Here is a 19623-nt window from a genome sequence, read left to right as displayed (position 1 = left end):
GGGGTGGTGGTGGTGGTGATGTTGGTGGTGGTAGTGTTGGTGGTAGCGGAGGTGGTGGAAGAGTGGACGTAGTAGGTGTAACGTCGCCGTCGTCGTCGTAACGCGACGAGCGAGTAGTAGTAGTGACACGACGAAACTAAGTGGCCACGAACGTGAGTCGGGTTCGATACGTAACCGCGAATCTCGTGAACGAGGAAGTGCGTGCGTGCGAGTAGTAATTACTTTAAGGGAGGAAGAGGAAGAGGAAGAAGAAGAAGAAGAAGAGGAAGAGGAAGTAAAATTAAAAGAAAAAGAAGGATAGGAGAAAGAAGATAAAGAATAAAAAGAAAAGAAAAAAGATAAAGTAAAAGAAGAGAAGAGAAAGAAAAAGAGGAGGAGAAGAAGTGGAAGTAGAAAGAAGGGGGAAAAGGAGGAAGCGGAAGAAGAAGTTAGTAGTAGAAGAAGAAGAAGAAGATAAGATAAAGAGGAGGAGGAAGAAGAAAGAAGGAGGGGAAGGAGGAGGTGAAAGGAGAATAGAAAAGGATTCCTGCTGCTCCTCCGTCGTCTGCCCTCCCCTATTTTCTTCCTATCTCCCTCCCCGACGCGTCGCGGTCGCCGTCGCCGTCGCCGTCGTCGCCGTCGCCGTCGCCGTCGTCGCCGTCGCCGTCGCCGTCGCCGTCGCCGTCCTCGTCATCCTCGTCGATTTCGTCTCGTCGCAGCTCTTCATCCGGTTGGCTGTCGTGCGACGACGCGTCGTACGCGCACGGTCTTTCTCTACTTTCTAGCTCGGCTAGTCGAGCTCGAGTCGAGTCGAGTCGAGTCGAATCCGAGTCGAGTCGAGTCGAGTCGAGTCGAGTCGAGTGGAGCGAAGAGTTCGGTCTACGACGTCGTCGTCGTCGTCGTCGTCGTCGTCGTCTGGGTTGGTGGTAGTCCAGTCCAGTTCTCTTCGTCCGTCGTCGTCGTCGTCGTCGTCGTCTTCGTCTTCGTCGTCGTCGTCGTCGTCGTCGTTGTCGTCGTCGTAGTCGTCGTCGGGGCAGCAGCGGCGACAAGCGGCGGCGGCCGACAACATCACGCGTCGTCGTCGTCGTCGTCGTCGTCGTCGTCGTTCTCCTCGTCGTCGTCGTCGTCGTCGTCGTCGTCATCGTCGTCGTCGTCGTCGTTCTCCCTGTCCTCGCGTCCACGTCGTCTTTAACGTGACGGTGAGGTGCGCGCGCGATCCCGTTTTTTTTTTTCTCGTCTAGGGAATCGAACGTGCCGATTCGTTGGCGGCAAGCACGACGGCGGTGTGCTTCGAAATCGCGAATAAATGTGTCGGTCACGGTACAAGACGTGAGAAGAAGCGGGGGCCACCGGCAAGCCGAGGTTTATTTTTAGTGGCAAGCGCCAAGCAGTAAGGCGGAGTGGTATAAACGGCGCGCACAGTGGCCCGATGAAGCGGCGTATGTGACATCAAATTTCTCCTCTCTTGCCACCTCGAGAACGGACACCCCGAGACATCTCGCCGTCGGACCATCCACGGTGAGTATTCGATTGATTCGCTATTCCGACTCGCGAGTAGCCGCCCCCTTCCGAACGTCCAGGGTAACCTCCACCCATCCCTCGCTCTCTCTCCTCTCTCTTGAGAGAGCACACCTACGCTCTCTTTCTCTATATCTCTCTTTCTCTCTCTCTCTCTTTCTATCTCTATCTCTATCTCTATCTTTCTTTCTCTCTCTCTCTCTCTCTCTCTCTCTCTCTTTTGCCCCTTTCTCTCTCTCCTCGTCATTTCGACGTTCGCTCGACCAACCAACCATCCACCACCACCCCCACCAGGGTTGCTCTGACTCGGCCAAGGAGAAGCGGAACAAGAAGAAGAAGTAGATGAGGATGAAGAAGAAGAGGAAGAAGAGAGAGAGAGAGAGAGAGAGAGAGAGAGAGTGTGTGTTCCACGATCGCAGGTGGAATCGTGAAAATTATGTAACGACCGCCGGCTCCGGGTCCGGCCAGGGCCACCGAAAGACGCTTCTCCTCTTTCCTCTTGCGCATTTCTCTCTCTCTCTCTCTCTCTCTCTCTTTCTCTCTCACTCGCTCGCACGCACACTTCCTCCTCCTCCTCCTGCTCTACCTCCTTCATCTTTCCTCCTCTTAACCTTCTCTCTCGCTGCCTCTCTCTCTCTCTCTCTTTCTCTCTCTCTCTCTCTCTCTCTCTCTCTCTTTCTCCCTCTCGGCCGCCACCCCTTCTCGACGAACATTATTTCGGGAGTGCCAGGCCAGGCAGAGCTCGAGGTTGCTCGTATGCTTTCTGCTTCTAACTGCTATTGCTGATGTTGCTGCTGCTGGTGCTGCTGTTACTTCTACTCCTCTAGAACACGTACGAGAGAGCGTTCTAGTCCCCGTGTGTCCCGGGATCGAGCAAGCGCATTATTCCCCAGAACCCTGAGCGCGGTTTTGCTCGACGAATGTTCCTGAACCCGCCGCCTCGTGGCTCCGTTATCGAAATATTCTATTCCAAGGGAAATATACGTTAGACCTTATTACAAATACTTCATTTCGTCTTTCTCCTCCTCCTCCTCCTCCTCCTCCTCCTCCTCCTCCTTTCTTTTCTTTTCTTTCTTTCTTCATTTACATATCTCTTTTTCTTTTTCTCGCTATCTATCCATTTCTCTTCCTCTCTCCTTATCGTAAGAAACGACCCGTCCCGTTGTAAGAGTGAAAGAATAAGCACGATAAGCCGAGGGGGTTATACTCCCGAGGCCTCACTCCACCCTTTCCCCACCCAAGCCTTCCTCTTCCCCCCACCCACCCACACCCACACCCCCGACCCCACCCCCTTTTGTTCTTTTTCCGTTCGATGCGTTCCTCGATGGCAAGATACGAGCGAGACCCGCCTTTGTCCTGCTTTCATGGTATCGACCCTACACGGCTGACCTAGACTCACTTACATTTTCCAAGCTGTGGGGCCTACTCACCGATCTAATCCTCCTCCTCCTCCCCTCTCTCTCTCTCTCTCTCTCTCTCCTTTTCTCCAACATGTTCCTCTTTACATCTCTCTCTCTCTCTCTCTCTCGCACTCTCTCTATTGCTAAATTTCTAATGAAATTCCAAACTTTTCGTTGAAATACAAACGACGACGACGACGACGACGACGATGACGAAGACGACGACGACGATGAAAACGATAAAGACGACGAAGTATAAAGTAGGAGTGTGCGCGCAAGAATGTGGGATACAGAGTAGGTACAAACTGTGTCGATATTTATGACGCGGTTCTCTCTTGCACTTCTAACACATTCGCGGACTCGGGAAGAAATTGATAAAATCTCGGCAATATCGGGCGGGGATTCTTGGAAACGCGTTAACGCGTCTTGGCACGTTTTCTTGGTACCGAACGAAGATGAGAGACGGAGACAGATACAGAGAAAGATATATATATATATATATATATATAAGATATATATATATATATATATATATATATATATAGAGAGAGAGAGAGAGAGAGAGAGAGAGATGCCATAAGGCATCTCTCTAACACTTGAGTTTCTTCACCCGGATTATATATCTTCTTTTCTATTTTTCATTCTATTCGAATTCTTTCCTAGATACATACATACATACATACATACATACATACATACATACATACATACATATATACATACATATATACATATATACATACATATATACATATATACATATATACATACATATATACATATATACATATATATATATACATAGATATACATAGATATAGATATATATCTCAATGATGTCTTATACGTATATACCTATATATACTTACATATCTATGGATCGTAGAAAAATTATGTAGACATACCGGTAGTATCGGCTGAAAAGGAGTTGGAGGAGAATTGTAGGTGGAAAGAATCTTTACGGTGGATGCACAGTTTCAAGGATTCTATCGGAAATTCTTTACAGCTTCTCTATTTCTCTCCCTCTCTCTCTCTTTCTCTCTCTCTCTCTCTATATATATATATATCTCTCTATATATCTCTTTCTCTTTTTTCATCATCTTTTCTCTTCCTTTTTCTCATATAAACTGTGAACATTTGGTTTACATATGAACAAAAATTCCTCTATTATAATTCATTTTGCCTTTGCAATTAAAAAAAAAAAAAAAAAAGAACAGTGATGACGACGACGATTATGATGATGGTGATGATACGATCTATATATATAGAAATTCTACGAGTAAATTGTGGAATTCTAGTTTCTAAGAGACAGAGAGAGAGATAGAGAGAGAGAGAGAAAGAGAGAGAGAGATAGAGAGATAGAATCATTCCTTCCTAATATCCTGCCAACGTAAATTGGTATCCTCGCTCAGAGGAAATTGAAAGTTGCTACCTTGAACGATACTACAGCTTCGGCCAAAAAAAATTTTTCACTCTAGTCTTCTAGTTTAAAAATTTTGCAAAATACATAAATTGAATTAATAAAAAGGTCACGGATAAGAGTTAAGCGATTTTCTCTCTCTCTCTCTCTCTCTCTCTCCCTTTTTTTTTAATCTAGAAGCTCGTTGGTTTTTTACGATCTGCAGAAAGATAACGAAAGGAAAAAAGAAAGAAAAAAAAAAAGAAAAAAACGAAGAAGAAGAAGAAGAAGAAGAAGAAGAAGGAAAAAGCTAAGAAAAGAAAAAAGAAATAAGCCTAGAAAAAGTAAGTCTTGGATAAGAGCGATCGATTTTTTTTTTTTTTTTTTAAATCATCCAAGAGAGATCATCCCCAGTACTATCCACAGATCCTTCTACGAGATCAAAAATCCCTCTTATTATTTTTTTTTTTTCTATTTCTATTTCTCTCACTCACTTTTTTTTTTTTATCTAAACAATTATTTCAACCTCTCCTTAAGAAGAGAATATTTTGCAAATATATTTACTATCTCTCTCTCTCTCTCTCTCTCTTACGTATTATAACATTTTGTTTGTTTTTATATTTTCTATTTTGTTTTCTTTATCGTATTATAAACGAACGATTTAACTGTTGAAAACAAAGTCGGTCAATCGGTAAGGCTTACTACATCAAACAGTTTCATTCCGTTTCCGGTAAGAACGATACTAAGAGCCCAGAGCTCTTTCTCATCGTGTGATCGTTCTTTATCTCTTTTCATCTTCCATACTTGGGCGTACCTGTATATATACATATACATATTACATGTATGTATGTATATATGTATCTGTATATGTATGTATGCATGTATGTATGTATGTAGGTCGATCGACCCACGTACCGGTTCGAGACTTATCCAAACGTGTCGTTTCGATGTCTTATACTAAGAGCAGCTCACATATCGTTTTGCATTCGTTTGCAATTTAAAGATTTTCTGTATCTTCCTTTTGATCCCTCTTCTTATTTTTCCCCCCTTTTTTTTTCTTGTTTTTCTTTTCTTTTCTTTTCTTTTCTTTTCTTTTCTTTTCTTCTTCTTCTTCTCGTCATTCTTTTCTATACGATTAAATACGTACAAGATATTTTCCCATTAGTTTTGCCGTCTGATGGGATTGAAAAGATTAGAAATTAGAATTTTTATAGATACTCTTAAAACGTGGATAAATGTTTCTTTTCAAAAATTTAATTTTTTTCATATTCATGTAAATGTATAACTACATAACAGGTACAAAATATATAGAGAATAAAAATGACATAAACATATATATGTATATATAAATAATTAATGTATACATACGTAGTAGATTTTTTGAAACGTAAACGAAAAAAAGAAAAGGAAAAAAGGAAAAAAGACAAGCGAAAGAAAGAAAAAGAAAAGAAATTCCGTAAAACTTCTATAGATAGATCAGTGTTTCTATCCATTATCTTTTTTTCTTTCTCTTTTTTATCATTTCGTAATCTTCAATGATAATACGTTTATTTTTTTTTTTTCCCCCGATGTAGATACCGTCAAACTCTTGATATTTATTGAAAGTAAGCTGCCACTGGTGGAAGTTCAGAAGGGTCACGGGTGTTCGAGGGGGTTGCGTGGGGTGGTTGAGGCCATGTCTTGTTCGAGTACTTTGGCACACCGTTATAATTCAACGTTTTATCACGCGACCTACTACTTTGAGATATTACCACTGTCTTATTGATCCGTCCGACCGTGCGCTTGGCCTTTAAAATTGTCCAACTATCAATATTATAGACATATCGATGCGTCCGAACTTGATATCTTTTCTGTGCCTTAGAGGTTTTATCCTTTACTTTGCCATGTCTTTTTATACCTACTTTTTTTTTATGTTACCAACGTATAAGGGTTTGATAAAAGTTCTTAAAAGGCCAATCGAAACGTTTACGAAACGTTTGTAGTTTTACGATTTTATTAGAATAAAATAAATAATAATAGAAGAAAAAAATATATATATATAATAATATATAAATAATATATATAATAATAATAAAGATATATATATATATATATATATATATTATATACATATGTGTATTAAAAGTCTCGGGAAAGAAAGAAAAAAGAAAGGAAAAAAATTTTTGTTTCCTAGGAACATTTTTTGAATCAGCTAGTAACATTTAGAGCAGACCAGGCTGTATTTGTATACATACATATACATACATATACTGTATCTGTATATATACATATATATATACATATATATACATATATATATACATATATATATATATATATATATATATATATATATATATATATATATATATAAATATATGTAAGGTAAGAAAATACAAATGAGTTAACCAGTTAACGTTAAAACGACTAAGATTTATACGATCGTAACCAGGGCTATTGTAATCGATGACTTTGTTCTTGGAAAAGCATTGGAGCCTAGGAGGTGTTTATAGGTCGAGCTAAATGTTTTTCGTTCCTGCGTGTTCACGGTTTACTTCTTTTACTTCCTTCATTGTAGTTCCAACTAGAAGACCCTGGTCTGTCTACTTACGTCTTTATCTACTTTCTTTTTTCTTCTTTTTCTTCTTTCTTCTCTTTCTCTCTCTCTCTCTCTCTCTCTCTCTTTTTCTTTCACCTCGGTCAAGTTGTACTTTATTTTTATTTTTATTTTTATTTTTATTTTTGTTTTTATTTTCTTTCTTCTTCTTGTTTTTTTTTCTTTTTTTTTTTACAAACTTTTTTGTACACAATTTTCAAATACAATTATAAATTTTTGAAATGTTTCGTTTTGAAAAAGTTTGTTAAAGGAAGGACTAATCAATCGCGAACGCGTACTTGAAGTTTGAATGTCAGGGTAATCAGAAAATAAGTCTTGTTAACATTAGGAATTTATATGGTTGAGAAGAAAAAAGAAAAAAATGTTGAGACCTCTTCTACTAGCTTTATTTCATTCCATATCGTAGTTTCAATCGAAAAATAATCCTGATCTGCGTCTACATATACTGCAGTTCTAATCTACTTTTTTTTTCTCTCTCTCTCTCTCTCTCTCTCTCTCTCCTTTCACCCTCGCTCGAGGTTGTATCCCATTTTCTTTTCTTTTCTCCCTTTTTTACTAACTTTTTTTCGTACACGTTTCAAATAAATACAATTATAAATTTTTGAAGCGTTCGTTTGTAAAGTTCGCTCTAAGAAAAAAAAAGAAAAAAAAAAAAGAAAAAAAAAGAAAAAGAAAAAGAAAAAAGAAAAGATTAATCAAACGTGTACGCGTACTTGATGGTTGTTGAACATTAAATTAACCAAAAAAGTTTTGTTAAATCAGGAAGGCTAACTAATAACTGTTAAACTCTTAGATAACGGTAATTCTTTCTTTTCTTCTTCTTTTTTTTTAATCTTTTTTTTTTTTTTATTTTTTTTTTTCCCTCTTCTCCGGTGTCTTCGGTTAAATACTTGTTACAACGAATTATCGCTTCTTCGTAATTTTTTTTTTCCCCTCCTTTTTCTTTTCCTTTACTTTCTTACCTAAAGTTTCACAGAGAAATTTCAACAGACCAGTTCTTAAATAGAGCAACTTCTTTTTTTATTTACTTTTTTCTTTCTTCAAAATTATCTGTAAAATTCTGAACATTTAACCGAACATATCCTCGTAAATTCCGCCATACCGGTCCTAGTGATAAAATTTTCTAACCGTAATGTGGATACGGTGATTGGATAAAAAAAAGAAAAAAAAAAAAGAAAAAAGAAGATAAAAGAAAAAAAAAAAACAAATGGAAGCTAAATCATATATCGAAAACAAATCTACATTCGTATTACGTCTTACGCTAATGAAAACAAAATTAATACCCACTTAATTGTGCTTATTTCAATTTCCAGATGTACATATGTAGATTAAAAGTAGTCGAACGGTGAGATGGGATGGAGTGGGGTGGCGATTGAGGAGTGGGAAGGATAAGTTCACGCGTTTTTTCAATCTTTTTTCTTTCTTCTTTTTTGTTTTTTTTTTTTTTTTTTTATGGATGATTCGAAAAGTAGGACGAGGTGAAATGTTACCTTGTTATTATCAATCAACGGAGGAACTTCGTTTATATCGATGATACATCTTTGACGTAATAAATCGATTACATCGGAAGGTGCGTTGTCGGATTAAGGAATTTAACGATCGATGAAAGTAAGATAGAGAAAGATAGAAAAAGATAGAAAGATAGATAGAAATAAAGAGGGAGAGATAGAGAGAGAGAGAGAGAGAGAGAGAGAGAGAGAGAGAGAGAGAAAGATGAAAAAGAAAAACGAAATGTCTCGCGCGAGTTTGAATGATCGATCTACGATCGATCGACTGACGTATTTCGATTTATTTACTCGATAAGATCGGTGTAAAGTAAGTGGTTTTTAATTAAAAACCCACTTTCGTTCGATAAATTTGAAAAGTTATTTTTCCTGTTTGAAGGGGGCAAAAAAGAAAAAAGAATGAAGGAGAAAAAGAGAGAGAGTGAGAGAGAGAGAAAGAGAGAGAAGAGAAAGAACGAAAGAAAGAAAGAGAGAAAGAAATAACAAGCTATCGATTTTCATTCTCTCTCTCTCTCTCTCTCTCTCTCTCTTATTCATTCTTTAGATATCGCAGGATCCTATGAATGCAAAAATATGTTGTCTGTTGGTGGGTACAAACTCCATTGTTGATAATCACGAAGCGTGGCACGATAGATAATTGCAATTGGTCACGCGATACTCTTTCTACGCATAATACCGCGCCGACATTTGCACCCTCGAATTATAATAACAATACCGTCGAGAGAGGTAGGTAGAAAAAGAAAAGGAAAGGAAGGAAAAAAAAAAGTGGCAAAAAGAGAGGAAAAAAAAAATGTTTTTCCTATACTACCGTTCTCCTACTTCCTCGACGGCTCACTCAACGCCGAAATTTTCGTTTTCGGGCTCGTGACTCTTCGCGGATCCTCTTGACGTTAAGCATTACGTTTTTATTTTTAAATCGGGCATGTCGAACTCGTGACCCACGACAGAATTCCTTCTGCTCCAATAAAATGCGAACCCTCTCCTCCTCCTCCTCCTCCTCCTCCACCTCTTCTTCCTCCACTTCCTCCTCCTCCTCCTCCCTCTTTCCCTCCTCGTCCCCCTTTCCCCTTCTACTCTTGCCACCTCTCACCACCTTTACTCCTCTTCCTCTCATCCTCCTTCTCCTTCTATTTCTCCTTCTTCTCCTACTCTTAACTCCTACTTTTACTTCTACTCCTACTACTTCTTCAACGTCTCTACTTCTTCTACTTTTTCTTCTTTTTCTACTGGGTGGGCCAAAAATTTTCTAGCCGATTTTAAACAATTATTTTATTCTTTTTTCTTTCTTTTTCTTTTTCCGAGACTTTTATTACATTATTTTTCTTTCTTTTTTTTTTTTTTTTTTTTTTAACGCTATCCAATAAAATATAATTTTCATGTCGAACAAACGTTTCGGTTGGTACTTCGATGTCGTTGCGGAAACATTTGTTTTGGTCATATTGAGTGATATATATATATATATATATATATATATATATATATATATATTAATTTTGTTTAATCTCGTTTTTTTTTTTTTGAGGGAAAGGATTTTCGACCGAAGAGAATCGATTAGTTTCGATTGGCACTTTGATTGTCAGATTAGAGATCGATATTATTTAATTTAATTTGATTGGTATTCGATTGTTACCATCATTTTAAAATAAAATCACTAGGATTTTTAACGTTTCATGGGGATTAATTTAATATTATCTAATTAAAATACAATTTCGTTTGATATTATTTAAAGAAAGAAAGAAAGAAAGAAAGAAAGAAAGAAAGAAAAAGAATTGTTTCTTTTCTCTTTTTTTTTTTTTCGTTTTATTTTGTTCTTGTCATACCTAAGTAGAGAGAATCGATTCATTTCGGTTGGTACTTCATTATAAGAATAAAATCAGTAGCGTTTTCAGCGCTATACTTACGACCGAGACCTATAATTTTATTAATAGAATTTACGTTCGTCTTACGAGCCAGTTCTAACTTGTTCTATACTCTTTTCATTTCTTTTTTATTTTTTTTTTGTTTTTTCTTCTTTTACTTTTCTTCCTTTCTTCGAAATTCTTTTTTCTTCTTCTTCTTCTTCTTCTTCTTCTTCTAAAGAAAACATTTCAGTTATGTTTCTAGAAGTAAATATTCTACTATTTGATAAAGAACCGTAAAGGAGATAAGTTATCAACTATATATACATATATAAATACATACATATATATATATATATATATATATATACATTCTTAAATACAGATTTATATATATATATATATATATATGAATGTACTAAATATATGTTCTTAAATACAAGTTTAACACTTGCAAAGTTAAATAGCTGTGATTCAAAATTGGATTTTATAGCGAGGTTAAGAGGATAGAATTTATATACGTCTTCTCTCTCTCTCTCTCTCTCTCTCTTTCTTTCTCTATCTATCTATCTATCTATCTATCTCTTTCTCGAGAAAGAGAGAACCTCACAACCGAAAACTAGATTATCCGTTTCTCACAAACCTATGTACGATTCTATGAGTCTTGGGCTAGGCTGGTCGTTAAATAATGTGTTACGTCGGCAAATTGCCAAATTATGTCCCGTCAATGAAACACGTCCGTTCTCCTCGACATTCGATTAATCCTCGTGATATTAAAAATTTATCAACAACAAAAAAAAAAAAAAAAAAAAGAGAAAAAAAAAGAGAAGAAAAATCAGGAAAAAGGAAAGAAAAAAAAAGGGGGATAAATCTTTGTAGCATTACTTAATTCCTTTTTCTCTTTTTTTTTTTCTATTTGTTCTTTTTTTTTTTTTTTTTTTGTTACACGAATGCAAAAAATTATTATGTTGTGCCAAGTCATTTTATTAATTTTATTAATCGAACTTACACTTCGAGAGGAAAAAAAAAAAAAAGAAAAATGAAAAAAGAAATAAACGATTATCCCTATGACTGATGATTGTTCACGTCGCAAGTAATTGTATATTTTACAGATAAAGAAGAAAAAGGAGAAAGGAGAGAGAGAGAGAGAGAGAGAGAGACGAGGAAAAAAAAAGATAGAAAGAAAGAACGAAGGAAAGGGAGAAAAAAACAAGAATCATACACATAATTATCTTATATTCTTTAAACGCGAACATAAATTATTTTCAAGTCCATTCTATTAATTCTATATCGGACCATAAACTTTGAGGAATATTAGTAATAATATTAATAATAATAAAACAAAAACAAAAAAAAAAAAAAAAAAGAAGAAAAAAAAGAAAAAGAAAAAAAAAAGAACAAACAAATAAAGCAAACGAAACAATCATTCTGCCAATTGCTTACGTCATAGATAATATTTATTTTTTTTTTTCTCTTTCTTTCTTCTTCTTTTTTTTTTTTTTTTCTTTTTTTTTTTGTATTCCGGTCAGAGCTTCGATCGAAACAGTCCGTAACTTTATTTCGCTGACCTTTACTATTATACGCCGTCACTTCCGATGTCCAATGTTGTTCGAAGAAACTCAGTCATTTATTACACCTTTCTCTCTCTCTCTTTATCTCTATCTCTCTCTCTCTTTTACTCTCTCTCTCTCTTACTCTCTCTGATAAGTTTGTATATCTAAGAGAGAAAGAGAGAGTGTGTATAGTCCACGTGATCATTTATATGTATGTATTATGCTCGTTTATTGTCGACATCATGGACGATGAGATACACTTTTAAAGTTTCACGAGCTTTAAAAGAAGCCTCGACTGTGCGACATAAAAAAATTGTTCTCCGGTTAAACGCATAAAAACTGTTAAAACCTTCGATCGATTTTTTTTCTTTTTCTTTTCTTTTATTTTCCCTCTCTTTTTCTCTCTCTCTCTCTCTCTCTCTCTCTCTCTCTCGAAGGAGTGTGCGTGACCTTGTGATTTCTTCACGATGAGGGGAGGGTATGATTTAATGGCGTGAATACGGTGTTCCAAGTTTCATTTAAAATTCACCGTGTTTACGTGGTGTCCTCCTACCGAAGTAGAATAGGAGAAGGAAGACAAAAGAAGGAGAAAAAAAAAGGAAAAAGAAAAAAGAAAAAAAGAAAGAAAAAGAAAAGAAAAAGAGATATCTCCGTTAATTGAGTGATAATCAAGATGGCGTGACATTACGGAGTCTACGATTATCATGTTACTCGTCTTGTTATTCTTTTTTTTTTTTTTTGTTTTTTTTTTTCCCCCGAGCAAAATATTAACATCGACGTATTGTGTCAGACTAATTAAGAGGTTTCATTGGATATATTTATATATATTTATATATATATACACACATAAGTAGTACGCGCATGAAGTCATAAAACGGATGTATGACTTCAGAGAGCATTAATTAATGACGCACCATGTTTTATATGTTTCCATTTTTTTTGATCTCTCCTTTTTTCTTCTTCTTCTTCTTCTTCTTCTTCTTCTTCTTCTTTCTCTTCTTTTTTTTCTTTCTTATTTTTTTTTTTTTTTTTTATTTTTTTATTTTTATACAAGTCAGACACGACAAATAGATAGTCTAAATAACGTGGGCGTTCGATGTGATCAAGCTTGGCCAACATTCACGTGTGGATAATTCTTTTGCCAGTGTCTGTTAGATTGTTTATTATTTAATCAAAATGATATCGATGATAATCGAATAATACGGATTATCGACGATTCGATAATTTTCATTAATTATTTCGGATTTAAATTCGTAATAAAATTTTTTTCCACGGTAATCCGTTTATAAGTTTTGACAATTAATGCGAGCCAAATAATTATTCAAATTCACGATCCAATAATTTTATTATTCGTTTCGAATAATATTTACAATAATTCCTTTTTCGTTTTTTTTTTTTTTTGTTGTTTTTTTCTTTTTTTTTTCTTTTTTCATTCAATTCGTTTAATTCTGACGATTAATATACGTCAAATATTATTTAATATTCGACGATGCAATAATTTCGCAATGGTAATTTGTTTAGTTTTAACGATTAGTAATTAATCGAATATATTAAAATGGACCGACGTTATGGTACGATGATAATAATTCATAAATGATATCATTGGTGAAACTCGACGAAACTTTCTCTTCTTTTAATTATTAACTTTTTAATCGTTTTTAGATATATTTATATATAAATACAAATGATAAAGATTTTGTAATTTATAAATGATTACGATCGAACATTTACAAATTATCTATTTCTAAATGATTTACATTTATAATTTTGATATTAAAATTTTGATATTATCATTATAAATAACGATAAATGATTATTATATAAATCATTGTTGGTAAATAATAACAATGGGAATAGGAGATATACATGAAAATTTTATTATTACATTTATTATTATTTATTAAACGATATAACTCACCGTGTGTAAATTAGTACAAGTCGATTATTTAAAATGGCAAACGATGTAACAATTCATAAAAGATCTCTAAGCCAAGAAAATTCTTAAAGTGGGTCATGAGCCTAGGCAACTAGATACACTCTTGGAAATCTCTATACGTATGTCTGCCAAATTTTACGAAGAAAACAGGACATCTTTAGTTATCTCGATGCGATCAGACGAAAAACTGGACCATCTTCTATCTCTATATAATATAGAACTAGGACGAGATATCTCTCTCTTTCTCTCTCTCTTTTTTTTCTTAATCAAAACTAAAGAAATTTTATCATTATCTTAACAACTTCAGACATACTTCGATGGACATTTGCACACGCGTCTCGTTCCAAGTTATTTATCTCAATCATTTTATATTAAAAATATCAAAGTATGCGTGATATCAATAAAAAAAAAAAAGAAAAAAAAGAAAAAAAAGAAAGAAAGAGATAAAAAAAAAAAATTAAAGCGATTTGAAATGTTCTTTCACTCCCTCTTTTTCTCTCTCTTTCTATCCTTCTCTTAATGTAACAATAAGAGTATCGAAGTGTTGTGCGTGCGTAATCGATAAAAAGAAAACAAAGAAAAAAAGAAGAAGAAGAAGAAAAAAGAAAAAAAGACAAGAAAAAAACAGGACAAAAAAAAAGAAGAAATGAAAGTGATCTAAATTAAGTTCTTTTACTCTCTTTCTCTCACCACCCACTCGCCCCCTCCCTCTCCACCCTCTCTCTCTCTCTCTCTCTCTCTCTCTATTTTCTTTCTTTTTCTTTTTTTTTCTCAGATGCGTAGAACAAACAGAGATAAGTGTGAAACGCGATAAGCCATCCCTGGCTGGTTTTTAAGAATCGATCGCGTAAAAGGGTACGAGCCGGAGAAAAGTATGCGCATGCGCACTTCTTCTCTTACCTCTTTTCTCTCCCTCTCTCTCTCTCTCTCTCTCTCTCCCTCTCTTTTGCTCTCTTTTTTACATTCTCTCCCCTCCCTTCTTTTCTCTTTTTTTTTCCTTTCCTCTCTCTTTATTCACTCCTTTACTCTCTTTAGCTGTCGTGTAACTTCGATAAGTGGACTTGTTAACTCGCAGAAAATTAACTAGCATAATATTGTCACACTCGAAATATATAATATAATCGGTATTGATAATAATAATAATAATAATAATATATATATATATATATATATATATATATATATAGATGGAGACACCTACTCTACGACAACTATCGATATTCTAAATCCATTTAATTTCTATTCTGTCTATGATAATCAGTTCCCAGTTATCGAAAATGATAGTTCCAATCAATAGACAAATAACATAAATCAATAGGATTAATAGAAAATTATCATTTCTCTCTCTTTCTCTCTCTCTCTCTCTCTCTCTCTCTCTCTCTCTCTCTCTCTCTTTCTACGTGTATATTTATATAAAAAAAAATATATATATATATATTTATACGATAATTATAATTGTTATAACTGTTGAAACGAAAGGGATTTTGTAATTAGAAGAATATTAATTAGTCCGATCTTTTTTTCTTACGTTTCTATGAGACCTGTATTAACACAATAAAATAAAAGAGAGAGAGAGAGAGAGAGGGTAAGGAGAGAAAAGGATCGTGTTTTCGTGTTTATTGAGTATCCAAGATCGTTATTAACTTTTCTCGTGGCCGATTCAATGGCAGTCACAGCAGTACAACGTGTAAGGGTAACTGTGCCGTTATTGATATCCGATGACACTCGCCTATATCGGTTATTCCTGTACGGATTTTGTGGCACGTTCTCTACGTTCGAGAGATATCGTTATTCCGTACAACACCAGCTCTATGACCTGTTTAGGTTACGTTCCAGTAACTTACTTTTGTATAAGAACTGGGATCGATTGTCCCAGCTACATTAATTCCTATTACAATGAATCATATTTTATATATATATATATATATATATATATATATTTATTTATTTATTATATTTATAGGCTAGTACTCTTAATGTAAGACATTCATTTTGCAAAGTAAAAGAAATTTTATATATATATATATATATGTGTGTGTGTGTGATCATATCATTAGATGATATTATTATTGGATTGTCTTTGAAGATGGTAGAAAATTCTATGAAATTTTTTTAATGATTTCCAATCCTTTATTATTAATTAATATGAAATATTTACATGAAATATTTCAGAGAGAGAGAGAGAGAGAGAGAGAGAGAGAGAGAGGGAGGGAGGGAGGAGAAGCGTGTTCTCATTTAAAATAAAAAAAATAAAAAAATAAATGAAAAATTAAAAGATATTCAGTGACAATTAGGAATGACCTGATTCGTCAGGTTATTATTAAAATTTATTCATTGAAAATTATTCATCCTAAAATTTGGATAAAATATTTTTTGGGAAGAAAGAGAGTGAGAGAGAGAGAAGGAGAGAGAGAGAGAGAGAGAGAGAGAGAGAAGGGGCTGAGAAAGGATTAGAAATGTTTTCTTGTGGAATGAATTTCTAAGAAACTAAAAAACTCGGTGACAATTTTTAATGACCCATTTTTCAAGCCCCGGATCTTTCTAAAGTTTTTATAACGAGAAAGAGAGGAAGAGGAAAAGAGAAAGGGAGAGGGAGAGAGAGAGAGAGAGAGATGAAAATTTTATTCGTCCTTCAACATGAAGTACTTCGGCCCTGGACTTTATATAATCCAGCTCAAATATGGTATAATAAAAAGAAAACTACAACAAAAAAAAAAGAAAAAAAAAAAAGAAACGAAAAAAGAAAAAAAAAAATATATATATATAAAAATCTGTATGAAACATTTCAAATCATAATTTTCGCTTAAGCTTTTCCTCGTGAATATAGCAAATTCCTCATTTCCCAATCCTTGTCTTTCTTGTCGTTCCTACCTAATAATATAATCCATTCAAAAATGTTAAAACAAAAAGAAAAAAAAAAAAAAAGAGAAAAAAAAGAAGAAAGAAGGGAAAAGAAACGAGAGGAAAAATTGGAATAAAAATAAAAATCTGTAGGTAATTTGACATCGTAATTTTCGTGAAAGCTTGTGCCCTTGTAAGGGTATTAATTTCTCCTTCTCCTTCTTTCTCTCGAATGCGTAATAAAAAAGATTAAAAAAGAAAAAAAAAGAAAACAAAAAAGAAAAAAAGAGAAAAAAAAGTTAAATACAAATTATATAAAAGTGAAAAAAGAAATTAAAAAAGAGAAAGAAAAAAAGAAAAGAGAAAAAGAAAAAAGAAAATAAGAGGAAAAATCTGTACATGAAACAGTTGATATCATAATTTTCACAAGGAAGCTTGTCCTCGTATAAGCATATTAATTTCTCCTTTCCTTTTTATCTTTTTTATCTTTCGAATATGTAATAAAAAAGAAAAAGAAAAAAGAAAAAAAGAAAAAAAGAAAGAGAGAAAAGAGAAAAAAAATAGATAAACAAATAAAAGATAAAAAATAAAATAGAGAAAAAAATAAAAAAAAAAAAAAAAAACCAAACGAAACAAGAATAAAAATAAAAATTTTTTTTTTTTCGAACGAAACATTTGATATTATATATTACATAATAATCGCTAAAAAATCTCGTCGTAAGTCTTTTCAATAGTATAATAACATTTAATTCGTCGTTTTCGTCTTATTTTTTTAACTTTGTCTTTCTTCCCTTTTTCCGTTCAACGACACGACAAAAAAAGTTTCTTAATCGATCAAATTGTTTCTCGTGGAAACGTGAAAGGAGAATATATAGAGTATATACGAAACGTGCGAATGGATGTCATTAACGTGTCGAAGACTGGCTAGTTATGTTCTTGCCGTAGAAACTTCCGCTTTGAAACATCAGTAAGCAAACTTAGAAACTTATGTTATCTTTTGCAACGCCATAGAGTTTTCTCTCTCTCTCTCTCTCTCTTTTTTATTATTATTATTTCTTTTTTTTTTTTATACAAATTTAAGAGACATGGAATGACGTCGTGCATTATCGATCGAGAAACTTTTATCAACGAACTTATTTAATTTATATATATGCATGCGTATGTATGTATATATGTATATATAAATTATATATAAATACTTTTGTAAGTATATATATATATATATATATATATATATATATATATGTTGAAAGAATGTTTTCACTTAGGCAATGATAATTCAATTGAAGTTAACTATGTTTTATATTTGATATTTTTATTAGCAAAGGAAAGGATTTTTTTTTCATTTTTGATTATGATATATATATGTGTGTGTGTGTGTGTGTGTGTGTGTGTGGATGCAACAACAAAATATTAAGATTGATTAATAAATAACATTTAATTTAAATATAAACAGTATTGGTATTTTAACTAGTATAGTATAGTAGTATAACAGTTTATTCTATAGTTAAGTAGTTCATTAGTATGAGTTTACTATAGCTTACTAAATATACCCTAGTTTACTAGTTTACTACGATAACATTATTATACTCGGAGTATGAGTTTACTATTGTACTATATTATTTTTTGTTTTTTCTTTCTTTAGCTTTTTACTTTTTTTGTTTTTTTTTTTCTTGTTTTTTTTTTTTTTTCAAACGGAAAAAAATATTATATCACATATCGTTTATTGTTTTCGGATAATACATAAAATATTAAATAAATAAATATTTATTTGCTTGGATATATGAAGGAGAAAAACATTTTTTCAACGCGTTATATACTTTTTAGCCAATTTAATATTTGTACATAAGTTGTACTATATACATACATACATACATACATATATATGTAAATATATAATAATAATCTTATTTCAACTACTCATACGTATGTATTGAAACAACACATTGGCTAACCTTACGGATAATCCAATTTTTAGTTATAGTGGAATTTAACTCTACGGGTCGATTTTATTTGTAAAAAAAAAAAAAAAAAAAAAAAAAAAATAGAAAAAAAGAATAAAGACAAGGAAAAATAAAGAAAGAAAAATTTTTTTTTCAATTTTAACGATTAGAAAATTGCAACGTAATCGTAGTTGTAATTGAAAAAATTATTATGGTAAATTACAGTATTCCTATCAGTTAGAAGAGATCGAATAGGTCCACTATATGTCGCGAAAAGAATTTCTAATTGGTATATTTAAAAACCATGACGAGGAATATCTTGTCGTATGCTTTTTCCATGTCGATTATTTCATTTTTATCTTTTTCCTTCCTTTTATCGAATTCTTTCTCTCTCTCTCTCTCTCTCTCTCTCTCTCTCTCTCTCTCTTTTTTATTTTTTTCTTACGTCGGATAAAAATCGCGTAAACGAGATGTTTATTTTCTTCCTTCTTCAACTCTTGTCACGAAAAAAAAAGAAAAGAAAAAAGAAGAAAAGAAAAGAAAAGAAAAGAAAAGAAAAGAAAAGAAAAGAAAATACTATGAAAAAAGGGGTAGTATTATAAAGTTATAAAGAAATATTTATTCCGTATAGATAGGTGTATAAAAAAGAGAAAAAAAAAAAAAAAAGAAAGAAAAAAGTAGAAATAAAAATAACATAAGGAGATATATAAAATTCTATGGAAATCAAAATAAATTTTTTTTACTCCTAGATTAATTTTTTACTTCTACTTTTATTTATTCGAATGTTATTTATAATCCTTTCCGTATTCTTTTTTCATATTACGATCTTCTTCGAAGCGATCAACCCTTCTTCTTTTTTTTCCTCTTTTTTCTTTTTGTACTTTCTTTCTTTTTAATTCGTTCCAAATTCACATGTTCGTATTTGAAATTACGTAAGAAATCGAAGTCACTTAATTAAACTTTTGGCATCAATACTACGATAATTAATAATTATTTAATAACAAGACTGCAATGATCATTAATAAAATAAAGATACTACGATAAATAGTAAATAATCGATGGATTTTCCATTTTATAAGAATATGTATGCATCCTGTATTATTTGTTTATCGCGT

At 33.2% G+C, this 19623-nt stretch overlaps 1 protein-coding gene across 15 annotated transcripts in view; it reads left to right on the top strand.

The window, feature by feature from the left end:
- Positions 1-369: 369 nt before the first annotated feature.
- The window catches only part of LOC124432069 (plasma membrane calcium-transporting ATPase 3), a 100347-nt gene continuing 81093 nt past the window's right edge, over positions 370-19623 (top strand). For 13 of the 15 annotated variants that reach the window (XR_006944171.1, XR_006944168.1, XR_006944172.1 and 10 more), the window contains exon 1: positions 386-1497. The gene's annotated coding sequence lies outside the window, so the exon portion shown is untranslated. Of the gene's footprint in view, positions 1498-19623 lie in introns of all 15 variants that reach the window. The other 2 variants (XM_046980598.1, XM_046980597.1) reach the window with 2 other exon arrangements.

The sequence above is a fragment of the Vespa crabro genome, chromosome 23 (genome assembly GCF_910589235.1).
Source record: "Vespa crabro chromosome 23, iyVesCrab1.2, whole genome shotgun sequence".
Lineage (NCBI taxonomy): Eukaryota > Metazoa > Arthropoda > Insecta > Hymenoptera > Vespidae > Vespa > Vespa crabro.
This window is presented reverse-complemented; position numbering and strand designations above follow the sequence as displayed.